This window comes from Eurosta solidaginis, chromosome 3, assembly GCF_040869045.1.
Source record: "Eurosta solidaginis isolate ZX-2024a chromosome 3, ASM4086904v1, whole genome shotgun sequence".
NCBI classification, from domain to species: Eukaryota; Metazoa; Arthropoda; class Insecta; order Diptera; family Tephritidae; genus Eurosta; species Eurosta solidaginis.
The window spans coordinates 102,224,726-102,240,062 of NC_090321.1; the positions used below are offsets into that span (position 1 = coordinate 102,224,726).

The window sequence follows — 15,337 nt, forward strand, 5'->3', positions numbered from 1 at the left end:
GTACGTGCGTTGAACGTCGGTGAGTTTTCGTTTACATTGCACATTCATAAGATAGGTCGTGTCAGCTGACACGTTTTTATACTCAGCTGAGCAGAACTCACAGAGTATATTAATTTTGTTCGCATAACGGTACCCTGTAACGGCATAAACTGATCGAGATAGATATAGACTTCTATATATCAAAATCATCAGGGCGAAAAAAGAAATTCTTTTAGCCATGTCCGTCCATCCGTAAACACGATAACTTGAGTAAATTTTGAGGTTAATTCATTACCAAGGACGGATAAAGCGATGAAACTTGGTAGGTGGGTTGACTTTATGAGGCGGAATAGAAAATTAGTAAAATCTTGGACAATGGGGGTGGCAACGCCCAATTTTTAAGAGAAGGTAATTCGAAAGTTTGCAAGCTGTAATTTGGAAGTCGTTGAAGATATCATGATGAAATCTGGTAGGAACTTTACTCCTATTACTATATGCGTGCTAAATAAAAATTTGCAAAATTGGATAATGAACACGCCCACTTAAAAAAAAAAATTATTCTAAAAGTCAAATTTTAACAAAAAATTGAATATCTTTACAGTATATAAGTAAATTATGTCAACATTCAACTCCAGTAATGATATGGTGCAAAAAAATGCAATAATAAAAGAAAATTTCAAAATGGGCGTGGCTCCGCCCTTTTTCATTTAATTTGTCTAGGATAATTTTAATGCCATAAGTCGAACAAAAATTTACCAATCCGTGTGAAATTTGGTAAGGGCATAGCTTCTATGATGATAACTGTTTTCTGTGAAAATCGGCGAAATCGGTTGAAGCCACGCCCAGTTTTTATACACAGTCGACCGTCTGTCCTTCCGCTCGGCCGTTAACACGATAACTTGACCAAAAATCGATATATCTTTACTAAACTTAGTTCACGTACTTATCTGAAATCACTTTATCTTGGTATTAGAAATGGGTGAAATCCGACTATGACCATGTCTACTTTTTCGATATCGAAAATTTCGAAAAATTAAAAAAATGCCATAATTACATACCAAATACGAAAAAGGGATGAAACATGGTGATTGGTTTGCTTTTTTGACGCAAAATATAACTTTAGAAAAAACTTTGTAAAATGGGTGTGACATCTACCATATTAAGTAGAAGAAAATGAAAAAGTTAAGCAGGGCCAAATCCAAAGCCCTTGGAATCATGACAGGAATACTGTTCGTGGTATTACATATATAAATAAATTAGCGGTACCCGACAGATGATGTTCTGGGTTACCCTGGTCCGATATCTCGAAAACGCCTTCACGTATACAACTAAGGTTCGCTCCCTTTTAAACCCCTTATTAGTACCTTCAATTTGATACCCATATCGTACAAACACATTATAGAGTCACCCCTGGTCCACCTTTATAGCGATATCTCGAAAATGCGTCCACCTATAGAACTAAAGCCCACTCCCTTTTAAAATGCTCATTAACACCTTTCATTTGATTCCCATATCGTACAAACACATTATAGAGTCACCCCTGGTTCACCTTTATGGCGATATCTCGAAAAGCCCTCCACCTTTAGAACTAAGGCCAACTCCCTTTCAAAATACTCATTAACACCTTTCATTTGATACTGTGACGAATATTAGTGACACTAAGTGATACTCACATCACTAGTTTGATGCTAAGCAAATGAAGCCACAACAACAATAAAGCAAGTTGTCACTTGTATCTACATAAACGAATCCAGAGGCCTGGTGAAACATTTCATGAGTTTGCGTCAGATGTTGAAAGGCTGGCACATTTAGCGAATGCGGCCGCACCTATAGAATACACCGAAAGGGTAAAAATCCAGAGCTTTATAAATGGCATACGATACGTGGAAAGGAAGCGAGCAACATACGCAAACCCAAAACCTACATTCACAGAAACGGTATCACATGCTCTGATTCAGGAAACAGCTTCGCTTCTGTGTAAGCCAGTTTTCAAAGCACGGCGTGAGGAAATAGAAAGGCCAGAGTGGGTAAGCGCAATATTGGAGGCGCTGAAAGGATCGCAAAAGCGGAGTGCAAGAGTTATCAAATGCTTCAAATGCCGGAAGCCCGGTCACATTGCACGTCATTGCGATCTTGGTCCTGGTACTTCCAACTTGGGTGGATGTAAACGCAAATCTGGAGGAAATGAGCAAGAGCGTGTAAGATGTAAAGAATGAAAACTTTCCCCAGATATTGAATGTCTTGTGCTATCTATCTCGCAAATTGGAAGAAACTCTAGCAGTCTTACCGTCAAAGGGAATGTGGATGACAAGGAGCATTAGGGTGGCCGTAAACGCAAATCTGGAGGAAATGAGCAAGAGCGTGTCAGATGTAAAGAACGAAAACTTTCCCCAGATATTGAATGTCTTGTGATATCTATCTCGCAAATTGGAAGAAACTCGAGCAGTCTTACCGTCAAAGGAAATGTGGATGGCAAGCAGCATGTACTGACTGTAGATACGGTCGCATCTCATTCCTTAATCCGATCTGACTTGGTCCAGAGGAGAGTAAAACCGTTACCTGGAGCAAGGTTGCGTACGGTCACAGGCGAGTATAACCAAGCCCAGGGAGAAGTGATATGTGAAGTCTTAAAAGGTCATGGTTCTACACAAATTCATTGTGGCGGAGATTGTTGATGAAGTCATATTGGGAGTGGACTTCTTAGTTGACCATGACATCAGTATCGATATGCGGAGAAGAATTATTCGCTTTGAGAACCAGGATGTGCTACTTAGCTTCAGTTTGGAAAAAGGGTTCAGCAGTAATCGAGTGCTGGTGAAAGAGATTCGACAAAAACCACAAAAGTCAAAGGCAGCAGATCGGGCAAGGGTTGATGGAACGAATGGAAAAATACTGGCATTGACAAATCCTAATGGACGCACTAAAATGACTGAAAAAATTTCCCAGAAAGAATGCAAGGTTGGATTCAAGCCAGCGCGCACTACTATTGTGAAACGTCAAGACGATACTGATGATGAAAAATCAATACTTCAAGATTAAGCTCTGCGAAATAGTTCTTCATTGGCCAAAGAACATAGTGTGAGGGAACGGCCCAGGGTTATGAGTAGTAAGATGAAACACAGGTACGACAAGAACTTTAATTCGGAAGGATTCTTCGAGGGAGATTTGGTACTGCTATACAACCCTCACCGACCGAAAGGTGTTCCATCCAAATATCGGTGCAGTTGGGAAGGCCCGTACAGATTTGTGAAGAGGATCAGTGATGTCATCTACCGCATACAAACAATTGGGAAACCATGGAATAGAAGGGTGGTTAATTTGGAGAGGCTAGCAGCGGTTAGATTGAGAGATTTGTCTGATCGGGACGATCAGACATAGGTGGAGGGCAGTGTGACGAATATTAGTGACACTAAGCGATACATCACTAGTTTGATGCTAAGCAAATGAAGCCACAACAACAATAAAGCAAGTTGTCACTTGTACCTACATAAACGAATCAATCATTATGTCTACACATATGTACGAACGAGCAGCGGAGAATAACGCACAAACACATACATAAATCTGAGATACTGAGAAGCTATAAAATAGTGCATCTGTAGCTGTAGCTGAGAAATTTATAGTTGATAACTAACTAGTAAATTCTAGAAATAGAAGTGCCTAGAAATATGTCAACGAGGAAACCAAACAGTATAAAAGGTCCATTAAGTCCATTTTGCATTATTGAATAGTGGAGTTATTTATTCAACAGTTTAGTGATTCGAACGTTAGAATGTTGCAAATAAGAGGAATACCACTAAAAATCGTTACAATACCTATATCGTACAAACCCATTCTACACATTCTGTCTTGTGAGAGAGCGATTACTGTTCGTGGTATTACACGCCTTCACATATACAACCCAGGGGGCTCTCCCTTTTAAAACCCCCATTAATACCTTTAATTTGATACCCATATCGTACAAACACATTATAGAGTCACCCCTGGTCCACCTGTATGGCTATATCTCGAAAAGGCGTCTACCTATAGAACTATGGCCCATTTCCTTCTAATATAGTCTTTGATACCTTCCATTTGATATCCATGTCATACAAACACACTCCAGGGTTACCCTAGGTTTATTTTCCTAAATGGTGATTTTCCCTTATTTTGTCTCCAAAGCTCTCAGTTAGTATGTAATGTTCTGTACCACCCGAACTCAGCCTGCCTTACTTGTTATGTTTAAATATGGTTCTGGATGAGATCATGTCTAGGGCACCGATAGAGATAATTAGGCTCAATACATACAAGAGACCTATTCATAGAGGCTGAAAAGTCTGGCGTTGAAGTCTTTAATTTCATCTTATACATACATATGTATAATGTCGTGGGCAGTGCTCATATATGAATTGCAGGCGCTCCTGCGTTCTCTTCACAATGTTCTCCATTAAGTAGTTCAATTGATCGTCACCGAGTACGTACGTGTTTGCTTTGTGCTATGGGGTGCGCGCTTAGTATACACAGCAACAGTGTTAAAAGTATAAAATAAACAATTTATAAGAACGCCAATTTCTCATAAGCATTGCTATATACATAAAGTTTTCCTGCTAAATCTATAAATAACTAAATATAAACATGAATTGCGTATTGTGCAAAGGTAAAATCGACTGCTCTGACCAAAACAAAATTGTATGCATTGAGTGCAATTGCATTTTCTACGGTGTGTGTACAAATGACGGCCGCTGAAATTGAGTATATGAAAGGCAAAAGTGTTAAATACCGCTGTAATCAGTGCTCTAATGCACGGCGAAACCCAATTAACGCAACCACAAAACAAGCAAATAGCAGTGCAACAACAGTGCAAGTCGAAGCCAAAGCCACCAGCCATAGCCGGTTCTTCAGTCTGCTCAGAACCCGATCCCAAATTAGCGACTTATTTTTAGAGACTAGTGACGTGATAATGGTAAGTGAATACCATATAGTCTCAAAATGGGATTTCACTAGTTCATTTTATATTGAAATATTTAAAAAGTGAGCATTCTAACATCGTTTTATTTTTCTAAGATATGTAATTACAATAAAAAATGCCTAAAATATGCATAGAATGTATAATATTCACGCATTATGAAATTATATTTGAAGGTAGTGCTGTTATCAAAAATGAACCAGGTTCTCAAAGATTTTAGTTTTTCAACATTGGCAACCATAGGATGTCATTGGCGTGGATAACTGCAAAATTGTCAATTATGAGAAGTTTTGTATACTTTGAGTGAATAAGGCGTGCGACCGAATATCAAAAATTAAAGTACATTATTGGTAAGATGTGAAAACAATAATCTTAAATTGCGTGTAAAACGTGTATGGGCAGACATTCATACACTTTAATATGCACATACATAAATTAGATGTAATTAAACGAGCCGAGAACTAAAACTATGTGCGTTTCTTAACATTCGTTGATTCTTCTACGTACGTATGTAAGTATGTATGTGCATACTGTGTATGGATGCCGGTACAATATGTACATGTTTATACACGAATATTTTCTTCAGAAGATATTCATTTACATTCAAATAATGTTGCTTTTCTTTCTGATTACCTTTGGTCAGGTTTTGTGTACTTGGAGTGAATAGGAGTTGTGAACTAAATTGCAAATTATATTACCTAATGATATTGGTAAGTGTGAAAATAATACTCAATCAGAAATCAATCTTCTTAAAAAAGTGTTTGTTTGCATGAAAAACATGTATGGACAGACGTCCATATGCTACCCTAATTTGCATGTCAATGTTTATGAATGCCGGTAGATAGATGTTTTTCACGCGAACATTTTATGATTTATACGTTGAAATATTTATTAGTTCTTTCTATTCCATTCAGAAATAAAATGTTTAATGTGCAAAGCGAACGAACTGATGACGAAAAATTACAAGAACTATTAAATTTATTCCAGTTAGACTGCTTATTTGAATGCTTAAGATGTAAGTAAAACATTACTGGAAAACTGTCAATGCAACTTTATTGAATCAAAGAAATTGAAATTATAAGAAGGTTGAACTCGTTGCTTCAAAATTCAGCGAGAAAACAAAAATTTTCTGAAAGAGCAGGGTAGTGGAGTTCACCATACTCCTTGGCTCGCCTTTCGCACCGCGCGTCGAAAACGAATTCTAATTGAATTTTCGAGATTTTCGTGAAGTTTTGTTTTGATGTCAAGCAGTGTCGGTCTCGTAATTTTGTTTTCGTTTCAGTGCAAAAAATGTTTAATAATTGAATGAAATTTAACGTGTTAAAGTATTTTTCAATAAATTAATGTGCGGGAAATGATAGAAAACTTAAAATTGTAGTTTAAAAGTGATACAAAGAAATTGTGAAGTGCTTGGAAGAAGCAAAAATATGGAAGAAGAAGATATGTAAACATGGAAAAAGTGTGAGTTTTGTGTTTTAATGTTGTTAAAAGTTGCCAAAATAAGTGTTTATAGTATATTTATGTTGCATAAGTTGTATTTGAAAGCTGTGCAACAATATATAAATAAGCAAATATTTTGGTTTCCATCAAATCAAAACAAAGGTGAAGCTAATGAACTGTGTACATATGTATGTACATATATAGTGAAGCAGTGTGTGATAAAATTAAAAAGTAAACAAAGATACCAAAACAAGGACAAGCTTTTGGTGTTTGAAAACTAATAACAATTGCCAAAACAAGTGTTGAATTATACTTTGTTTGCATTAGTTGCATATGAAGGCTGTGCAAAAATATATAAATAAGCAAATGTTTTGGTTGCATCAATGGGTTTTTGTAATTAGTTTGTCGATCAGATGAAGGCGGGAACGAAAGATTTTTTCTACTATTTCTAAAGTGCGAAATATGAGATGGCTATACTCACCCTCAAGCGTAAAATTCTTTGCGTAAAAGGAGTTGCATACATGCGTCCGTACGAACACCAAAAAATTCGTTTCATATTTTTGACGGACACGCGCTAATTTTTATGAGCGCCTGGTGAAGTAAACATTTCTCTACAAATAATTCTTCTTCCTTAAAACTTTAAAAGATGGATGGATGGGGTGGGGTGATGATGGATAAGATAGGATTTCTTTTCTACAAAATCTCTGGCAAAATAAATTAGAGAAATTTGCTTAAGATGAGAAGTAGGAGGGAATGGAAGGTTTCCTCGCCTAAGTTATAAGATTGTGTTAGTTTTGGCCTATACGTACGTGGCCAGACGAAAAGTGTGTATGTATTAGTAACAAGAATCGAAATAAAATCAAATTTTAAATTTTGTCTGACTGCTCTGCCATCGATTTCTTGTTCTTCCGTTTATGGCTGCCGATCAGACGTAGGCGGGAATGTCAGATTTCCTCGCCAAAATCTAAAGTTCAATTCTTTGAATTCAATTTCTTTGATTGAATTAAAGTTATTCCAGCGAACGGAGTGATTTAGCGCTGTTTGAAATACGTTTAAAAGTCTGACATTAAGGATGCTATCTCCAATATTGGATTGAGAGCTGAGTTCAGGGAAAAACTTTGTACTTGTCGTAAATCCGAGGTGACACACGTAGCTAAATAATCTTGTCATAACATTAAAACGTTCGTCCTTACTAGTTCAATATTGGTGACGAAACAATTTCGGTAGAGTCCAGAGTCGTATCTTGGTTGGAAAAATCGCAGAGCTCATATTCATCGGAATCCAGCACGCAAATACACAAAAGTTCATTGCTGGTAAATCACTATTTTCTGTTACCCGTATTTATTTTTAAAATTTCCTATAATTTCAGGACATCAGCACCATTTTAAAAAGCTGTTCGAAAGGCAGGAGCATTCTAAGTTACTACGAGAATCACTCTGGTTTAACTAATACTCAAAGGGAGCAACTAATCACGATAGTAGTGGAAGAAGCAAATTGCAAGATATAACCATTAGAACTTCCGACTATCCTGCAATCGTGGACCAAATAATTTCAATATTTCCTGGAGAACGTGAAGCTAAGGTAAATGACTTTGTATGGCGTCAAAATATTTCTTTATACTTATGGGGTATTCCATACCAAATCGACCCCTTTAGATTTGGCTGAAAGTGTTTGTTCCTTTTCTACGTTACGAAAGACGTTTTTCAGAATTTTTTTAAATTTTTTCATCCAACTCAAAAAAAGTTATGAATTTTTGAAAAAAAGCGATCTTTTTTTCAAAATACTAGAGCTTTTTCAAAAATTTACCGTTTGGGATCTTTTTTTCCAAAATTTTTGTGTTTAAATGTACTTTTCGGAAATAATAACAAAAACAATTTTCAAAGTTCATCTTATATGAAATTTTGCAGTTTTTCGAGAAAACTCACCAATTTTTCGAAGTTCGCTGATTTTTCGAAGTTTGTAATTTTTATTTTTCTTTATTTTTTGAAAAGGTTGTAGCATTTAAAAAAAAAGAGCGAATTTCTTCAAAAATTTATAACTTTTTTTGAGTTGGATGAAACAATTTTAAAAAATTCTGAAAAACGTCTTTCGTAACGTAGAAAAAGCAGAAAAACTTTCAGCCAAATCTAAAGGGGTCGGGCTCAAAAGTGGTCGATTTGGTATGGAATACCCCTTATAAATTCCTTATTTCCTATACTTAACAGGAATTTTACTTTATTCCCCGGACTGGAAAAAAAATGCACGTGGAAAATTGTACGCGAAATATACAAACAGCCGAGCAAAGCGATTAAAGATTCCCAACACACCTGATGCCAATATAGAGCTGGAGCCAGAGTTCCATGTGAAAATTTAAAGTGCTTTAAAGGCAGAGCTTAAACGAGACGTTTCTGACTGGGAAGCTGTTATTGGCAAATGGCATAAAACTTTTCATTTGCGCCGGAAAGATTTGACTTCGCTTGGTTCGGTGGAGTTCCTTAGCGAATGGCCCAAATAAAGCGATAGCAGAGCTATCGAATTGGTAAGATATATTTGCGTTTCTAGTTAATTTTTGTTTTTTATATTGGAATATTTAAGTTCAAGGTCGATTTCAACATCATATACCCGGGGAAAGAGCTGATCCTATTTAGCAAGTGGGTTGTTTTTAAAACAAAAATCGAGCTTTATTACCGACAAAATTTGCACAATGAAAGTTGCAAAAAGCTACTAATTGAATTGCAGCTTGCTGAAAACCACGGTAAGTACAGATAAAGTGATTTGTTTTTAAATAAACCATTTCCAATTAAATTTTACGTAACAGATTCATCGGACTTCTTTATAACAACCTTGTTCCCATTTGTTTTACCCCCCACTTCCTGGTATAAGGGTGGCCCGAAGGAGAAAAGAAAGAAAATAACAATACTGGACGCACAAGAAAGCCTGGTTCTACATTTGTCTTCAGTCAGCAACTACGAACAGAAAATAGCCGAAATTGTTGAAAAAAATGTTTCAAAAAATTCAACAGTTCAGCTGTTTATAATTGTAGAAGGATTTAGTTCATACAATCTGAAGTCGTTTTTTGTTTATTTCGATAAAAATTTATACAAGTTAAACTCCTTCATTGAATCCTTGGTAACATGTTTCAAAATATTCCATACATTAAATTTAAAGTATCCAATCGCATCTGAATTGTCATGGTTATTTATTCAGAAATTCTTTTTTGAAATCGACACTAGATATGATACAAAATCCTCAAATTTGACGGCACTGTTGAATTTTATGAAAACTGAAACGTAGTTTAAAATAAATACATAGAAACTATTAGGAAACAAAGTAAAAACTGCTTATCAAGATGTATCCCTGCTTCAAATGTAACAAAACTATGATTACTGTAGATTTATTAATAAGACATCTAAAATATGACCATTTTTTATCGCGAAATAGCCCATTACAATGCAAAGTAAATAATTGTAACCAATTATTTAATATATATAACACATTCAAAGCACATTTATGTAAAGTGCATTCATGCGTAAAGGGCATTTATCCTATAAGTATCGCACAAGCCCCTATTTATGAAAACTCAAATCTAAATTTATGTACAACGCCATTATATGGAAAAAATTCAGCTGATAATTTTAAACCGTTAAAATACAAGAACATATAGAAAATCTTAAAAAAGAAGCTATAACTTTTACACTTCGACTACATGCACATTCGTTTTTGCCTAGAAATCAAGTCGTTGCTATCCAAAGAATGGTCTTGAATTTGCTTTCATCAGTTTCAAATATACTTAAACTTATCTCACTTCCCGACGCTCCTGACATAGATGAAGATTTGAAATGCATTTCTAATTTCTGTACTGAGCCATTCAAGGATATTGATTCTGAGTATCGGTTTTTAAAAGATTTAAGAGAAATGAAATTATATCAAGATCCGAAATCGTATGTTTTGTCAAGCAAAATTTCACAAAGAATTGTAAGAGGTAATTCGTCTTTATTTCCAAAAAAGATTGATATTTACATCAGTAACGTCCAGTTTCAGTCTTTCTTTGAACTACCGAACATACTTAACGCGACAATTGACAATCAAAAAACGCTTTTGGAGAACGAATCTTTCTCAAATTTTATAAATTCTGATACATTCGCGAACAAATCAAAAAAGTTTCTATCTGATGACATTGTAATACCATTTTTTCTGTATTTAGATGAATTTCAAATGAACAATACTCTAGGAATTCATCTGCAGTCTATTTGCGCATTTTATTATTTGTTTCCAATGATACCTCAATACCTGCTGTCTAAGCTAGATTTTATTTTTCCATTTGCATTTATTTCATCAAATTTGTTAAAATCTCATGATCATGAAACGGTATTTTACCATATATTGCGTGAGCATAAGCAGTTGGAAAACGGCATTGAAATTGATACGCCTAACGGAATAAAAAAGTTTATTTCGTAACAGGACTAGTTTTAGGAGACAATTCGGGGTTAAATTCATTTCTTGGCTTTGTAAGTTCATTCAGATCTAAACGGTTTTGCCGATCTTGCCGACGGAGTAATAATGAAATGAAAACAGACTTTATTGAAATAAAAAAATTTTTGAGAAATAAATTTACATATGAAAATGATTTAAAATCCGAAAACTTTTTAGAAACCGGCATCAAAACCAATTGTATATTAAACAAACTAACAAATTTTCATGTAGCACAAAACTTTTATTTTGACTTGATGCACGATATTTTGGAAGGCGTTTGTGTCTATGATATTCCCAAAGTTCTCTTGGCCTTGATCGACAGTAAAATTTTGAGCTTAGTCACAATTAATAGTAGAAAGCAACTTTGTCCATATGATGAAATAGAGGTAGGGAATTTCTCGGTACCATTGGATATGCACAGACTAAAAAGTTTTAAACTAAAAATGACCGCTAGTGAAATGCTTTGTTTTGCTAACTTTCTGCCACTAATGATATTTGATTTGGTGCCAGAAAGCAATGAACACTGGATTTTACCAACAAAACTTTTGGAAATTATAGATTTATTATTTCAAAATAAATTTACTGTACAAGATTTGAAATCTTTAGAAAAGAAAATAGAATTGCACCACAAATTGTACGTAAAATTATATGGGCCGTCATTAAAACCTAAGCATCACTTTATGGTTCATTATCCTACAGCAATTTCAAAATGCGGACCTTTGAAATATACTTGGGTGATGCGTTTTGAAGCAAAACATAAGGAAGAAAAATAGTATTTAAGTACAATTAGGTCAAGAGTAAATCCATCTCGCTCTTTATCTATTAAATTGTCCCTAAAATATTGTATCTTTTTAGTTATATACGAAGGAGGTATCCCAACGCCGTTTCAAAAAAGCGAATTTAAAAATACAAGATATGGAAGTATTAAAAAACACAAATTCATCATATAATATAGAATATGATAACTTACTAGTTTCTGATAAAATAGAATGTAAGGGAGTTTTATATAAAAAGGACTATTATATAGCACACAAAGGCGAAGTTTTTAAGTTGTATATGATACAATTTTTATTTTGTCATAAGGGAATTGTATACATTGTATGTAATAATATAAATGTTGAACGTTTCTATAACCACATGCAGGCATATAAAATCGGTAAAAGAAATCCAAAAACGTACATCTTTGACATAGTTTATTTTACAAGTTACCCTTTACATTTATACCAATTGAATAATGGGAAAAGTTATCGCTTTAACCAGCAGTTTGTAACCTGCCCCGAAGAGAAGGGGTATATAATGTTTGTATGTGTGTGTGATTCCCCATACATGTACGCATACACATATGAAGAGGCACGTTACCCTTGGGTGGAATTCTGGTAACCACACAGGCAGTTGAGAGGTCACGGCGGGGGAGTCCTCTTGACAGTAGCTCTTTCGGGATGGGGTGGGTTTTTGCCATGTCTCAACCGACATTACATAAAGTTTAATTTTAGGACTCCAAACCAGAATCTAAATACAGGAGCTACACTCCCTTTACTCAAAAACTAGATACATATGTACGAAAGGAAACAAAAAAAACGAGATCGGTAACTAACCAACTCAAAAGAACCAAACAACGAACTTTAAATGCTAAGGAGGTGAAAGCGGACATCTGTTTACGTGAATATTGGGCCGAGGTCTAAGCTGATAGTCGACACTCGCTGTCTTTACCCTACCCTACCATGATCTTTGATGCGAATGGAATTCGAAGATCCCGAAAAAAAAACGTATACTACCTTTTATGTCATCAACACATTTGCCTCCAGGAACATACAAAAACTTACAGATCCATATTTTCAAGTTGATAACAATTCATCGTTTATTTTAATTGCTCGACTACAATCAAAAATTCAATCCTTAATGGAAAGATATTTAGGATTAACCTTAGTTCTTAATATTCGTCACTAAAATATATACACTTTTTAGGACAGCCCTAATATTACACGCTTATTAGCGGCTTATGTAGAAAGTTGTTAGTTATACTGATTATAATTTAACTCTCTTTTAGGTGGCTAGTCATACCAGGCTATCATAAAAAACACTAGCTTACGCTTTTTTACTTATATTTGGGGTCATATTTAGGTAACACTGTTTTTTTTGTTTCGATTTTTCCCTTCTTCTTTTTTTTTTTCAACTACAACTAGGATATGTTTATAGGTAAGTACATAAATGTGTATGTGCATGGACTAAGATCAGCTGGGTGCATTCCATAACAAAATGGTATTTTCAACAATTATAATAAATTTATTTTTTTTTCTCTTAAGGCTTATAACTTCCATGCGGGTTGAAAATTTTGGACCGAAACCATAATTGAATAGAAAAACTTTCCATTCTCTAGCGTAAAAAATTGATTTAAATAAATTAACATGATTTTCAAAAACTATTAACCAAATGAATGACGTAACATGTACGTTAGAACATTAATATCCAAATAAATTCATATCATTAAAGTACAGCAGATCAATTGGCAAAAGCATTATTGACGATAGGTAGTTTACTGAAAATACCCGGGCGTCATAAAAATTACTAACTGACTTTATTTTCTTATATTTTTGGGTAAAAGTTTTTTTTTTGTTTTTCTTTAACTTACATTCGGAAATAAATTCATATTTACGTGCATAAGTGTGTATGTAGGTAGGTAAACTAATAGGAAGGGGGGAGTTCCACGAAAAATGCGTTTTAAAAATGTGTTAAACTTTTATAGTTTCAACACTTATCGAAAATTGTTGAACAGAAACGTACTCTATAACAATTTATCAATATTATCTATTGTTACGAGGTATATTTAAATTTACCCGGTTTGAGCAAAGACAAAGAATATAAAACAAACTTACGGGCGGAAGATCATATGAGCAAAAGGTAACTCAATCATCATATGGCAAAATTATATATATTTACTCGATTGAAATTACTGGATATACCAGGGCATCATAAGCCAACAACAAGCTACACTCTGCAACGAATTTTTGTTGCCCTCTTTGCTTTAGGTATTTACATGAAGTTTTTGTTTTCCTATTTAGTTAAACTTGTACAAGAAAAATTATATGCCGGTTCATAGCTATGTAGAAATGTATGTATATTTGCATCAGAGGGGCATGCCACAATTATTTGGTTGATTTTACATTATTAAAAAAAATCTTTTTTTTTTTTGTTTGTTTTTTTTTTTCTTTGTTTAGGTTTGGTAGCAAAATTTACGAACTTTAACTAAACATACTACAATCAAAAATTAATTGGTTCGGAAGAACGATAGACTGTACTTTTGTACATGATAATGATGATTGTCTCTCTTTTTTCCCCTTTTTTTTTAGGATTTTTTATACATTTTACATAATAAAGTAGGTTGTTTGGTTTGTATTAACGCAACCCAACCAAATAATTATGGTAAATAATTAAATTTTAAAGAAAAAGGAATGTAAGCGATTGAACGTACATGTTTTTAACTTAATGTGCCCATCTCGGGTATGTAGACCCTTTTTAGCTACAAAACGATTTTTACGAATTTACATACATAAGTACGCACAACAGGTGTACCGATGTATGTACATACGTTTGTAAAGTATGTGGGTAATTATGCCCACTAGTATGCCGATTTTTCTTGGTTGCAAATCAAAGCAAAAAATTTAAACAATAACAAAGGCAACAAAGATATTGGTACAATATTACTTACATGTTTTATTGTGATAGGTATGTATGTGGGTGATGCAATCCAGCGATGAAAGGCCTTTCAGCGGTGTTGATGCAGTTGGAATATCTGTTTGACAAATTTCTTGCTTTGGTTTTGTTTTTGGGCTATGATGTGACTTACACTGTAAGGGAGTGCGCTCGCTTACAGTGACACATAAAACCGTTCGGTAGCCGCAAAATTTAATTTGAATATTTTTGTTAACCAAAATATTATTATAATTTTTTTTTCTTTTTAATTTTTTAAATAATTTTATTGATTTTTTTTCTTTTGTTTTGCGGGGAAAGACGGGATTAGGTATGCTTGCCACACTTATTCACTCAAATATTTTCACATATCATTTTTACGTAGCTTTCAATTAATCATTATTCTTATTCTTAATTAACTTTTTTTTTTTTTGATGTAACACATTTACTCTTTTATTTTTTTCTTCTAATTTTCCTTTCTTTCTATCGTTCTTTTCAGTTACTTTTAACTACTATAAATTTCGTTTAACCTTCTCTAGCTAACTTTATCTCTTTTTTTCTACAAAATCTTCTCTTTAACACTAATTTTTAATACTTTTCCTAGCTTTTTCCATTTAATTCACTGCTCTAAACTTATTATTTTATGTTATTTTATTAATGTTTTTTTTTTCTTTTCACTATGACCAATTTTAATTTTTGTCACACTGTGCACTAATTTGTTCTGCAAGTGGGTGGTGGATGGCAAACAGCGACTAAAATGCTGCCTATTTCATGTGCGCCTGATGGTGCTTGAATGAGGTGGGGTGGCAAAACCAAGACCCAGGATCCTTCTAG

The 15,337-nt window shown here is 34.3% G+C and overlaps 1 protein-coding gene across 12 annotated transcripts in view; it reads right to left on the reverse strand.

Annotated features, from left to right (window-relative positions):
• The window catches only part of Rgk2 (Rad, Gem/Kir family member 2), a 694,072-nt gene that overhangs the window by 587,021 nt on the left and 91,714 nt on the right, over window positions 1-15,337 (reverse strand). Inside the window, exon 2 of one of the 12 annotated variants that reach the window (XM_067772876.1) lies at window positions 14,523-14,606. The exons of 9 other annotated variants lie outside the window; for them this stretch is intronic. The gene's annotated coding sequence lies outside the window, so the exon portion shown is untranslated. Of the gene's footprint in view, window positions 1-14,522; window positions 15,016-15,337 lie in introns of all 12 variants that reach the window. 2 more of the 12 variants (XM_067772875.1, XM_067772874.1) reach the window with 2 other exon arrangements.